Source organism: Echinops telfairi, unplaced genomic scaffold (genome assembly GCF_000313985.2).
Source record: "Echinops telfairi isolate 266 unplaced genomic scaffold, ASM31398v2 ScPeMD7_23;HRSCAF=83, whole genome shotgun sequence".
Taxonomy (NCBI): Eukaryota; Metazoa; Chordata; class Mammalia; order Afrosoricida; family Tenrecidae; genus Echinops; species Echinops telfairi.
In genome coordinates this window covers 21,023,605-21,030,957 of record NW_022103920.1, presented here as the reverse complement: position 1 = coordinate 21,030,957, position 7,353 = coordinate 21,023,605, and positions in this window count along the sequence as shown.

The following is a 7,353-nucleotide window of genomic DNA, read 5'->3' as shown; positions in this document are numbered from 1 at the left end:
GAAGCAGGCTGGGAGTTATAGCCAAGTGATATTCTATTGCTGTATCTTGCTCATTGCTCTTGGGGTGAGGCAGTGACTACAAGAGAGATACTTACCTTTATTTCATTGAGACAATGTAAAGGCATTAGACTGTGTAGATAATAACCAATTACAGATAGCTTTGTGAAGAATGAGAATTCCAGAACACTTAATCATTCCTATGTGTCCTGTACATAGACCAAGAGAGGAAGTTGTTTAGACAGAAGAAAGAAATGCTGAATGGTAGAAAGAAAATGCTTTATTAATGATGATGGCAATGGATGTCCAAATGTGCTTGATGCAATTGATGTATGGATTGTTATAACAGGTATAAGAGGACCCAATATAATTATTTATTAAAATAAAAACAAAACAAAAGAATCAGGAAAGGTACGAGTCAGGGTTATGTCCTTTAACTCCATCTATATGAGGAACGGATAATCTGATACTGCATTATATGAAGAATGAGGCATCAGGATTGGAAGAAGATTCATTAACAACCTGTGCTATTCAGATGATCTAATGTTACTTGCTGAAAGCAAAGAGGGTTTGAGGTACTTATTGAGGAAGACCTAAGACTGCAGTCTTTAGTATGAAGTAGACCTCATTATAAAGAAACCAAAATCCTCACAGCAGGACCAATAAATCCCATGACAAATAGGGAAGAAGTGGCAATTGTCAAGGATTTCATTTTACGTGGATTCACAATCAACACCCATAGAAACAGCAGTCAAGAAATGAAATAGTATAGTGCACTGGGCAATTCTTCTCCAAGAGATCTCTTTAGTGTTAGAATAAAGATGTAACTTTGAGGACGCAGGTAGGCATGCCCCAAGCTTTGGTATTTTCAATCACCGCATATACAGGTAAGAGTTGGGCCCTGAGTCAGGAAGCCTGGAGAAGTAAGGAAGTGAGAAGAATTCTGGACTGCTAGAAGAAGAAACACATTTTTATTGGAAGAAGTATAGCTGGATGGCTCCTTAGAAACCAACATGATGAACTTTGTCTTACATACTTTGGATGTGTTATCAGAAGGGACCAGTCCCTGGGAAATGACATTCTGCTTGATAAAGTGCTGCACTGGTGTAAAAGAGGCAAACCTCAAGGTGATGGACTGAGAGACTGGTTGCAACCAGGAGCTCAAGCATAGCAGTCGTTGTGAGAATGGCACCGCGCTGGGCAGGGTTCTTCCCATTGCACATACCAGGAGGGTTGCTGTGAGTTAGAGGCAACTCAAGGACACCTAAGAGGAAGAACAACCCCACTCTCCTTGCTCAGAAAGAGTTCTGGGGAAGCAATGGTTAAGAGCTCCTCCCAGAAAGGTTGGTGGTTCTAACACACCAGCCACTCTGCAGGAGAAAGATGTGACAGTCTTCTTGTATAAAGATTTCACCAAACCACTCCACACCAAACCACACCACACCAAACCACACCACACCACACTAAACCAAACCACACCAAACCACACCACACCACACTAAACCAAACCACACCAAACCATACCACACCACACCACACTAAACCAAACCACACCAAACCACACCACACCACACCACAGCAAACCACACCACACCACACCACACCACACCACACCACACTACACCACACCACACCACACCACACCCAGGAACTTCAGAGTATGAAGGGCCTTAGATTCTTGGAGTAAGGCATTCAAGAACCAAGGAACAAATACAAATGCTTCTACTGTTCCCTAGCATTTTGGACACTAATGATATCATATAAGTACCGGGTTTGATTTACTTCTTGGCATACCTCCCCAACATAGACAAGGCGGAAGGAGTTCAGCAAACAGCTTTTGCTTACGCTACAGAGTTTCAGGCTTAGACTTCTCCCTTCTCTTCAGAATTCCTGGTTCTGCCCCATAGGTGGTTCTGATTTCTCCCCGTTCATGTAAGCTGCCTGGCTCCATGTGTGCTGCTGTCCCACCTGTCCTCTCACCAGGCTGTGGCTGTGGCTATTGCTGAGCTCCCGGTCTGCTGCTGATGGCCATGGCTGTCCAGCTCACCCTCCGGGCCCATGATTCTGGGCCCCTAGTTCCATATGATGAGCTTAGACTTGAAGCTGACAGAACTTGGCTGCATTTCAAAAATGCACATTTCCTGTTTTTTGTTTTGATTTTTATGTTAGCATCTTGGTACTTTGCCACCCCCATTTTAGATTGCAGATATGGCTCAAAATTCACACCAGATTTAGGTTTATATTCTTAAATATACTTACTAATGGCACATATATAACAGACCTATAATGTGTATAAAATGTCTATTGACCTTCTGAAAGCGTTTCTTTTAAAATACCTCATGGACACTAATGATATCATATAAATACTGGATTTGATTTCGTGTCAGCATATGGGACATACTACAGAGCCGGCAGTTTGAAACCCCCAGCTGTGGTGTGTGAGAAAGAGGGAGCATTCTACTCCCATAGAGAGGTACAGTCTCGGAAACCACAGCACAGCTCAGCCCTGTCTTACTGGGTTGCTATGAGTTGGTGGTGATTTGAGAGTAGAGAGTTTTGAATGAGTGCCTCTCGTGAACCCACAACTCCACACACTGTTATTTCTGAACTCGTGCATTAAAGAAGCTCATAGGCTATTTTCTTTATAAGGTATTCTTATTATGGTGGATCAAGATAGGTTCAATTTACAGTACCTATGTTGAGCTATGTGATAGACTACCACATTTCATATATTCCACCAAATGTTTATAAGATGCAATTGCCTTGCGATATTAATATTTCTGCCACAGCAGTCAACATGCAATATCAGTGTCCAAAGTCTAGGAGGCAAAATGATTATTTCAGCATTCATATTAATGAGTGTGTTCACTAATTATTAGACGGTGTCATACACTGTTTGGCAAGCCGACACCAGAGAAAACTGGGTCATACTTCCTTTTTGCTATTGTATTCATCCACATGAAATGTGAAATCAGCTTCAGTGACTCATGTGTTCATTTATTAAAAACAAAACAAAACAGCAATCTTGCCAAAGAAACGGAAATAAATTTCTTCTTGGCAGGGACTGACTTATGGGAAATAAAGCTTATTATGCCGCTGGGCCTGTCCAAGGCCAGCTCACTCACAACAGGGTGGCTCCAATAGTGCATAAATATACACACACACACACACACACACACACACACACACACACACACACTACACACATACACACATACACACACACATATAGTTTATGGCCAGAATGCAAATTGCTTCTTTGTAACACTAGAGGGTGGTATTTGTAAAGCCACTCTGTGGCTCAGACTGACTCGAATTTATCCTGTGAGATTATTGATTTAATGTCTCTTTGAAAGAGAAGTTCAAAGGAAAACATTAACAAAAATCTATTATGGGATTAAAACCAAGCTAACCCCCTGCTGTTGAGGTTTGATTGCTAATAAATCTGATTGTTTTTAAGTAAATTCCCTGTACTTCACCATGGGTGCGAAGCTTTATTTCAGTAGTTAATTATAAGAAGAAAACCCCCGGGTGAATAGCAAATGATACTTCTGAGGTGGTGAAAGGAAAACATTAAATGGAAGTCAGCATTCAGCAAAATGTCTACATCTGGACTTCAGATTCATCTTTAGGGCCCTGACTCCGTTCCAACTCGCAGCAACCCTTCTAATGTTAGCTATTCAAGGGGCAGCAGTGATGGGCCTGGCAGGGGCTGTTTGTGGATAGTAAGGAGCCCCGGTGATGTTGTGGGTTATGCATTGGGCTGCTACCACAAGACCAGCGTTTTGAATCCCTAGCCACTCTATAGGAGAAAGATAGGACTTCCTTTACTCTGCTAAAGAGTTACAGTCTAGGAAAGCCACGGGGGCAGTTCTGCCCTTCCTTACAGGGTCACCTGACTCTGAGCTGGCATCAACTTGATGATGGTTCTTTATTTTCTTTTCTCCCCCCTCCCCGGTGTCCCCCCAAGAATGCCTGTGATGGAAGCTGAGCAAGAGCTGTCTGTGTTTGAAAGACTTAGACCCAAAGGTTGCTTTTGCTTCCTTTTGCCTGGCAATTTCATGTGATGGATTTTTGCTTCGAGCAAGGCTAGCTTGTTCTCCACTAGGGAACTTTGTGGACAAAAGTTGCTTCCATTAGTACTTCAACAACAGCAGGAGGATCATTCTGATTATTAAATAGATAAAGATTGGCCCCTAAGGGCTGCTGTCTGCTTTGTCTACCAGTCCTGGAGGAATTGAGCATGGTGTATAGAGAACTGAAATTCTTACTCTGTTGAAATAAAATCCAAGAGATTTATTGAAGCCAAATTAACATTGCAATGAAAGCTCTGGAAATCTCAGGCTGAAGCTCACTCGCACGTCTCAGGTGGGAATTGCAAGTCTAAAATAAGTACAGTACTGAAGGGGGAAAGAAAATATTCTGATAAAAACTGATATTACGATTGGTTTGTAGCATAGATAGATCCCCACATTTATTGGGTTTACTTCCTCTTTAAAAAAATTACTTAGCACCCCCTTTGCCAATAAAACTTTTTGTACTATAATAATTCAGGATTAAAGGGTACACCTCTGATTTTGCAGCCCACCCTGTCCTCCCCCCTTTCTACCTTTCCCCACTTTAGGAACAGCTGACTTACAGCAATTAAGGTCAGTTTGAGGTGGGAATAAGTGGCGAGCACATTTCAACCTTATTGTTTACAATCATACAGCTGAAATATGGGGGTTGGCTATAAGACATCACTTCACGGCAGAGTCACAAAGGGGTTTGGTGCTGGTTCCAACACAATGGCGTGCTGGGTATCTTCAGGCGGGACTGGCTAAGCTCGCTCAGAGTATGAACTATTGGGGGGGGAGGGGGGATGGAATCACTGAGTCAAGCTTCCAGGGATCAGTATGACCTAGATCAAAGTCTCTACCAGGCACCCGTGGTCCTTAGCTGAATGAAACGCCTGTCTTCCACAATGCCAGAGGTGGAGCTCCTGGGCAAAATGAAGGTGCACTCTGGAGAAAGGACACAAGAGTTTCTAAGCAGCAAAGGCAAAATCGAAGGGAGAGATTGCTTTGAGCTCTTAGTTCAGCTCTCAGTTCAGCCACTTAACAAACAGGCCAGAGCAGCTGCCTCTCCTGTATCATTAGAAATTCATACAATGGTCATAATTGCCTACTTTGGTATGAGGTCAGTTGTTTCATATTCAGAACATTGAAATATACTTAAGGTTGCATTCTTTTGACTTAGAAGAACTTCAAAAATACAAAAGTATTGACTAAAATGAGAGTTATTTTGTGTATTTTTAAAAAACTAGGCAAAGACAGGGGTATTAGATTATATTCTTACAGAAAACTCTTGTTAAATATGTTCTTGGCTATAGTTTTTCTCCCTGGCTTATTCTCTGCCTTCTTTATGGCCCAAAGATACGGTTCTTATTCCATATTGTACATAGCCTTGCTGGCGGCCACCAATAGAAACATACAATGATGGGGCTCTCTTTATAGAATGTTCTCTTACACTCAAAAGTCCCACCTTTTAGCTTGTAATTTTGTGTAATTATGAGAACAATAAAATGGATGTATAATAAAGCATATTCTTGCACCCAAAAAAGAAAGAAAGAAATAGACCATGATGGCAAAGAACTTTGTGAATATGGATGCCATCCAAGGTTCAGTGAAAATCTCTACCAGAGAAAAGCACAAGGAGGTACATTAATTTAACAATTTCACAAAACAGTAACAAATAAGCAAACACATTACTTCTCTGATTTATTGATGGTCAGATAACAGCTACAGCAGGAAAGGATGGTTTATGAATTCACGAAAGATCCTTCTGCTCACCTTTCAATTCCTGCAGAGGAATGCTTGGTCTTGCTTCTGACTTTCTTAGTGTCCTATGAAAACAGCTCCTCCTTCTAGTGGCAAAACGTATGCACCTGATATGTGCCTGGGAAGTCCAAACATACTTTCCATTCATAATGGCCAACAATTTGTCAATGAGGAAGGAATGAAGAACTACTTGCTGTTTAAATACACAGTTAAATGAGAGTACTTACCATCGGGGTTGAGAGTCTTATTGGAATACATAGGAACATCGATCACATTGTAGTTTTATCAGATTGCATCTTTTTTGGGAAGCATGTAGTTCTACATTTGTCCCACACAATTGTGGTAAACTGTGGTTATAGTTAGGCCATGCTTTAAAGCCATTGCCTTAACATACCGTGTGCCGAGATTTTGTGCCACTCATTAATAAAGGCTTGCTAAGTGGTTCTGATCTTTACTAACTGAATTAGAGTCCTGTTCTCTGTTTGAACAGAGAACATAATCTTGGTAGGTGAGAGAAAACTCCTTGATCTGCTTCTATTTTACAGGGAGTGGCATTCTCTCGACCTTTTTCTGTAACCTTGTCTCCTCTGACTCTACTGAGGGTTTATTATAACCAGGACTCAAAATTGCTGACTGGAGCTTTGTGCTCCCTGATAATAAGGGATCAAGTATAAAGAGCTTTTTTCTTTCTAGACACATGATGGGAAGTTGTTGGAAAATGATTTCAAAATGTAGTTCATAGGCTAATTACTGAGTCTTTGACTAACACTAAGGAAAATGTTAATAATGCATGGAGAAATAGCCTACCCAGAAAATGAATATGTAACGGAGACTGCCAGAGAAACAAATAATATCTTAGCTCAAGAACTGACCCAATGAGAGAGTCTTCAGGTGGGTTTTGTGCTTCACTGTCTTTGTTGGACAAACCATGTAAGAAGGGAGCCTCCCTCCCCATGCGGTGTGGTTCTGGTGCCGGCCTGGCATGGCGTGGTATTTTCAAACCCCCGGCAGTGCTGTGTCATCATCACGAAGAGTTGTTTCTGCTTCTGTGGCCCCCTTTACAATTTATTCATCAAGGGAAGCTGTCCTCCTGTCACCAGATGGAAATGGAGCAGCTCCATTATTTTTCAACACTCCATCTTGTCTAAGGTAAGAAAAGATAACTGTACTCTGGTATCAAGAGCCCTGGTGGCATAGTGGCCACAACTTGTGATGCTAACTGGGGGAAACCACCAGCCGCTCTGTGAGAGAAAGATGAGGTTTTTCTACCCCCTTAAAGAGCTAAAGTCTCGATCGTTGAAAACGAGTCCCATGTAGACTTGGACCAAAAAAAAAAAAAAGAGCTAAAGTCTCAAAGGGACATCCCTCACAGAGAGGTCATGGGGAAGGGATGAGTCAGCCAGGGCACAGCAAAGCACTAATGAAACACAATATTCCTCTGATTCCTCAACCTCCACTATCCTGACCCCAGTACTGCCTCTCACTGTGGGTTAGACCAGAGCATGCGCACAGGTACGGATAAGAGCTCAGACACATG